Source organism: Camelina sativa, chromosome 13 (assembly GCF_000633955.1).
Source record: "Camelina sativa cultivar DH55 chromosome 13, Cs, whole genome shotgun sequence".
NCBI lineage: Eukaryota > Viridiplantae > Streptophyta > Magnoliopsida > Brassicales > Brassicaceae > Camelina > Camelina sativa.
The window spans coordinates 20206114-20213395 of NC_025697.1; the positions used below are offsets into that span (position 1 = coordinate 20206114).

The 7282-nt window shown below is 32.0% G+C and overlaps 1 long non-coding RNA gene across 1 annotated transcript; it reads right to left on the bottom strand.

Moving 5' to 3' along the window:
- Window positions 2534–4309, bottom strand: LOC104737241. The gene is made up of 5 exons (XR_759709.2): window positions 3824–4309; window positions 3626–3734; window positions 3144–3205; window positions 2975–3046; window positions 2534–2887 (listed from the first exon to the last, which is right to left on the bottom strand). It is a non-coding gene; the product is annotated as an uncharacterized LOC104737241 (long non-coding RNA).

Consider the following 7282-nt stretch of genomic DNA (forward strand, 5'->3'; position numbering starts at 1 on the left):
TATATATATATATATATATTTAAGATATTTATGATATAAATCCTGAAGTTCAAACTTATTTATAAGCATGCTATTGACATTAATTATTAATATTAATTTGTTTTTCATTTAATTAATTAATATTGAATTTCGATTTTTGGAAACAAGATTTTTTATCCTAACAAAATTTCTAAAACAATGGAAACCACTATCTTTAATATTAAGTATTAAGTTTATAATTAATTAAAGTAATATTTAGTTTCCAATTTTATTAAACTATATTTTCTCCATAAATATATTTCCTAAACAATCGGTCTAAGCAATAAACGAATTGATTTTCAATCTTGGAGAAGGATCCATGGCCAAGATTTTTGATCTCAACGTATTGATATCCAACTATTTTCCCCTAATATATATGTTCAAAACAAATAAAATTTAAATGATAAGATATATCATATCCCAAAAATATTCAGAAAATAAAACAGATTACACCTCATTTCTCCCCAATAAGTTTCTTAATCGAATATTTTTTGCGTGCACAAGTTTATTTAGTCGACCTAAATGATCAGTATATAAATACTCTACACCTAAACCCTGATTATACATCAGCAATCACAATTACACAAAGCTTACCAGAAAACTTAAACACTCTTATGTGTTTTAAATATGCCAAAAATCGAAACTTAATAATGATGTCTCCTATTTTTTCATCAGAAAACTTAAACACTTTTTCGTAGACGATTTATGACAAATAAGGATGATGAAATCGATTGACTAAAAATCACGATGGGCGGAGATGTCGCAATGGACGGGATAAAACAAATAAGAAGAAGATGATAGATTTGTTTAGTCAGATAAAACAAGAACAATGTTGTCGGTCTATACAAAAAAAAAAAAAAAAAAAAACCAATATTAGTTTACTTAAAAACAAAAGTCAATTGCCTAATATATATCAGTTAGTAATTTGTATAATGAATTAGTTTTTTTTTTGGTTCAAATAGCTATTTTTTCATTTCTAACAAATTATATACAAACATCTTGGGTCCATTTTAATAACCAAAGTTTATTAAAAGAAAAACAATGTGAAATTCATGTCAAACAAATAACTGCTAACAACTTTTATTTGCATTTCACAACAAAACTATATATACTAAAGTTAACTGATTATTTACATATAAAACATTCAAAACTACAATACAAAATTATCTTGTACATATATTTAAAAAATGTAAAATAATAAAAATACTACTATATGTAAAAAAAACACACAAAGTATATTTCTTCTATATAACACTATTTATTTAATTGTATGTTATACTATAATATAAAACAATAAATCTCAAACAAAATACTTTCTAATTTCCATACTAACTAATATATCTATATTTGTAAGGTTGTACATTAAAAAAAATACAAATTAAATATTAGTTATATATATAGTTAATCTATAAAACAAATTATATTTTTTTTTTGTTAAAAAATGGTTTGCGGTATACTGCGGGTAAATATCTAATTAAACTACATTATTACAAAAATATACAAAAGATCCAAGTGTTGACCAGAAATATATATATATAAGATTGAGTTTTTTTATACCTCAGATCATCAACTTTGTTGGACCCGTCCTAACTTTTATTTTATACGTAAATTTGAAGAACAGTGCATGCCCCGTCAATTGGACACGAAACCAAACGTCGTACCTTAATGTATCAAACTAACCACACATGACTTTACAATATTAAAAAATACTAGGATAGTATGCGCTATGCCGCAGAAATGTTTCTAGTTTTATTTTATTTTAACTATTTGTATGATAATATAGCTTTTGACAATTTTATTGACAATATTTTTCCTTTTAGTTTTTTTATTGTTATTTGTTGCTGGATTTTTTTTAATTATTGTAATCAAATTGTAGACTAAAATCAAAATCGATTTTGTTTTTTTTCTTCTATTACGATGCATTGGAGCATCATTATTATTGCTAGTTGTTTTGATTATTTAATCTATTTTGGCTGATGGTATTAAATTTAATGATAACAACTTTGATGGTTTCTATTGATTATGCTTTTCATTATTGGTAGAATAGCTAAATAGCATTGTTGTTCTAAATATATATATTTTACATACCTTGACGGTAGATTATGAAATGAGATTTTAAATGAAAAAATAGTTGTTTGGAAAAGCTGAAATGTTATTTTTTCCCTACTTAATTTTCTTGTGTTTCTTGGTTATCTTCACCGGTTCACCTCCATTATATTTTGGTTTTATTTTTGTTAGTATTTTGGAGAAAGTTAATGGATAAATACTTCAATTTTGTTGTTGAATATCTCTTTGTTTGTTGAAGTAGTTTTTGGTTTTTGATTTCTTTACCTTGAAAACTGGGTTACAAGACCAAATCGAAATATGCAACTTAAATTCAGAAAAAGAAATCAAACACACGAAACAAATTCATTTAGATAGCATATACTACCACTAAATTCTGATTTCTTGGGCCATGTTTTTACACATACACTAATCATATAGAGTCACATAAAAGAATGGCACTTAAACGTATTGCTGAGAGATTAAGATAAAAGAATAATAGGATGTTGCAGCCATACATGTCGTAAGAGAAAGATAACTGCACCTAACTTCAAAGGCACCAGAACTTTGAAGGAAAGACTATGAAGATTCTCACAGATATAAATCTTATTTTACATTTTTATTTGCAGGAGTAGATAGCTAACAAATGTAAGCAGAGGAAAAACAACAGTTTCGTGATATTCTATAGGAACCAGAAGTTAAGTAGGTTGTACATGTTGGCCTTTCGGCCTTTTCTTGAGGCATTGAATGGAATGGGTGACAACGTCTATCAAAATTGCTACCTCAAATGCAAACAACGGTAGGAAGACAATCTTTTAGTCAACAACTGCAAACAAAAGAGCACAACCAAAACTATAATAAATCAACCAATCATATATTTCTTGATTAATGATTAGAAGTTATTGATAATTACCATATTTCTCTTCAAGATGTAAACAAAGAGGATCTCAAAAGCAACAAGAGATGACGAGTGAAAATGAGACCACTGCAACAAGACCATATGATGACTTAACCACAACAAAACTCTTCATTATATAATGGAAGGTTCAAGATGAAGCAAGAGAATAAAAAAAATGTCATACATGTCAATCATGAGGCATTAATGGACACAACGAAAATCTGCCACGAGCAAATATATATAAACCTGTAAAACAGACAAAACAGCACACATATAAAGGAGAGTGAAGGCTATTGACATCAGTCTTAACCTTCTTTAAGGATGATATTGAAGATGATACTTATATTTTGGACATCGCCAAATATTTAAACAGATTCATAAAAGTAATAAAGAGTTTTACTTTAAGATAATCACAGTTCTTATAAAACTCAAATATCCAAGTTTAAAACAAAAACTGGGTTTACAAGAGAATTTGCACCTCTTAAAACATGACCCATGAGCTAAAAGATTAAACTCATACTAAGACATTCACACTTAAGACAGTACAATCAAGAACTAAAAGATGACTCATGAGTTAAAGTCACCAACTTTGGATTCGATTTTGTCAAATCAAACAAACCCAAGAATCAATGAACTCAAAAAAAGGGAACTTTAGTATAAAACTACCTTAAAGGAATAGCCTTGAGGCCCTTGACTAATAGATTGATCCTAGAACCAAGCACATATGGATCGATCAACGCGACGACCTGTAAGCTGCTTCTCTATCATTACCTCTCTGTGAACACAAACCAGATGAATCAAATTTTAGACTGATCAATCAAAGTCGAACTGAATCCGGAAAGAAAGGATTGAAGATTCACTTACCCAGAATCAGAGAGGAGAAATATACATTGAAGCATATCTGCTCACGATGCACAAATCTGAGATTGCTTCGTGTTCTCGATTCACAACATAGATATCTTCCTTAATCCCCAAAATGAAAAGTAGAAATCTAATTAGAAAGAAGAACAAGAAATTGAAATTGGCGTTAAATACGACGAGAATGGAGAAGCAACACAGTTTTGGTGGCTCCGGCGAGAATGGTGTTGATTCCAACGATGCTGGTAAACCTAATGTTCTTTTCTTGTGTGAAACTATGAATGCTTGCTCTACTGTATTTGACTTTGCTTCTGTTCTAGGATTTACTAATGTAATAACAGAACCTCCTCTTGGTCGGAGGATTAACTGCACGATTTTATAAACATTACTGGCACATCATAGGTTGTGATATAATCGCAGAGGTTCGTGAGTTCTTTGACACCTCGCACATGAAGTCGGGTATGAATCACACTAACATTTGTATGATCCCTAAGATAGAGAAACCTAGACGCTATCCGATTATAGGCCTATAGCTCTATGTAATGTTTTATACAAAATCATCTCAAAATGCATGGTAGCTAGGCTGAAAAAACATTTGGATCGTATAGTCTCAGACTCTCAGGCTGCTTTTATCCCCGGAAGACTAATTACAGACAATGTTATGATTGCCCATGAGGTGATGCACTCTCTCAAATCTGGAAAACGAGTATCAACAAACTATTTGGCAATCAAAACTGATGTCACTAAAGCATTTGATAGGGTAGAATAGAACTTTTTGGAAGTTACAATGCATTTCTTTGGTTTTTCAAAAAAATGGATAGATTGGGTTATGGCATCATTGCGGTCTGTAAGTTACTCAGTCTTGATCAATGGTACACCCTATGGAAATATTGTTCCTCAAAGGGGTATACGGCAAGGTGACCCTTTATCTCCATATCTCTTCATACTATGTGCTGACATTATGAGCCACTTAATCAAAACAAGAGTCTGTTCGGGAGTTATTAGAGGTATACATATAGGAAATGGGGTACCTCCAATCACTCATTTGCAATTTGCAGATGACTCTCTGTTTTTCTGTCAAGCGAATTCTCGAAACTGCAAAGCAATCAAGGAAGCTTTTGAAGTGTTTGAGTATTACTCGGGACAACAGATTAACACAAGTAAATCTTTAATCACTTTTGGTTCTCGTGTTAACGGCCAGCTTCAAAATAGATTGAAAAAGATTCTTGTAATACCAAACAATGGTGGTGGTGGTAAATATCTTGGTTTACCAGAACAGTTCGGCAAAAAGAAGAGTGAAATGTTCCATTACATAATTGACAAGGTTAAACAACGAACTGCTTCATGGAGGGGACGTCGTCTCTCACCTGCAGGAAAAGAAATTCTTATCAAGTCAGTTGCTCTAGCTATGCCAGTGTACTCAATGTCCTGTTTTAAATCCCACTTGGAGTCATCTCCGAAATAGAGTCAGTTCTGGTGGGAGAAGAGTAATCATGATAGAGGCATACCTTGGATTGCATGGAAACGTTTGCAATATTCTAAGGCTGATGGAGGTTTGGAATTTAAAAATCTAGAGCGTTTTAATGATGCTCTGCTTGCTAAACAAGCTTGGAGATTGATCCATTACCCGAATACTTTATTTGCTAGAGTATTCAAGGCTAGATACTACAAGGATGAATGTGTCTTAGATGCAAAACAGAGAGTAAATCAATCATACGGATGGTCATCTATTTTAGTAGGCTTTGATTTGATCAAAAATGGTTCACGTTACATTATTGGAAACGGTGAGTCAGTCCGAGTAAATATAGATAACATCACAATAACTAACCCTCCAAAACCAGTTCGGAGTGTTGTACCAGATGAGCATATCACAATATCAAACCTCATCTCCTCGAATCCGGCATATCAGTATTGGAACAACAATAAGATTACACAACATATTTCACCTACAGATCACAACAAGATTTTAAAAATGTATCTCCCTCAGAAACAATGCCCGGATAGGCTTATTTGGCATTACACTAAATCAGGGGAATACACAGTTCGATCTGGCTATTGGTTCTCAATGAACAATCCAGACAACCCATGTGACATGCCACCAAAACCTCATGGTTCAGTTCATTTAAAAAGACAAATTTGGAAACTAAACATTTTACCAAAGGTAAAACACTTTTATGGAGGTTACTCTCTAGATCTTTACCCACAATTACTCGTCTCATATCTAGGGGAATGAATATAGACCCTGTCTGTTCGAGATGTTTACGAAATGATGAGACCATTGATCACATTCTATTTTCTTGTCCTTATGCTGAATCCATTTGGGAATTAGCAAATATTCCAATCCATGCCCTGTATTTGCCTTCTATCACTTGTGAATTTTTTTTGGAAGCCGTTTTTGCACTTCAAAATGATAACGACATTCCATTAGAGACAAAATTATTACCATTTTGGATCTTTTGGAATATCTGGAAGACAAGAAATAAATTTTATCTTTGAAGAAAACTCGGAAGATCCAACGCACATAATATGGCGTGCTAAAGCGGATGTACTAGAATGGTGTCGAAGTGTTTTAAACCCAGTTGACTCATCGTCTGTACAGCCAAAACCAATTCATTGGACTAGACCACCTCAATTTATGCTCAAGTGCAATTATGATGCAAGCTATGATCCTCTTTCTCAAGAGACTCGGGGAGGATGGATTTTGCGTGACAATAGAGGCATTTCTAATGGTTGGGGTTCTGCGAATATGGGATATGCATCATCACCGTTGGAAGCTGAAGGAAAAGCTCTGTTAAATGCAATGCAACAAACGTGGATACGGGGAATAAGAAAGGTAGTATTTGAAGGAGATTGCGAGATGCTAATCAAGATGCTGAACAATACGATTTACATTGCTTCGATTGAAGGTGTTTATCAAGATATATTACACTGGTCACAATATTTTGACACAATACAATTTATTTACACTCCAAGAAATTGTAATAGAACAGCTCATGTTTTAGCAAAATTTGGATGTACTACTCAACTTTTTTACTCAGCATGTTTCCATCCCCCTGTATGGTTAACAGAAACTCTTTGTAATTATTACCATTTATCATATATATAAATTCCTTTTTGACGAAAAAAAAAGAAAGAAGAAGAAAAAAATCGAACATCGTTTAATTTAAACACCCCTATCTCGTTTCTTTGCTTTGTCCACGTAAGAATAAAAACAGTGACATGTATTAATGTTATAATTTGACTGGGTAAAATTTTTTACTAAATTGTCAACACTTACTTCAATATTGAAGTGCAGGTTTCATAATAGAAATGCAACGCATTCTTCTTCTTTTATTGTATTAATTAACTGCTGTATTTAGGAAAAAGACCTGTATAGCTAAAATTGCAAGTCACATTGGGAAAGAGTAGAACATAAATTTGATCTAATTTATGTATATACACGTACGTACGTGTCATAAACTGCAA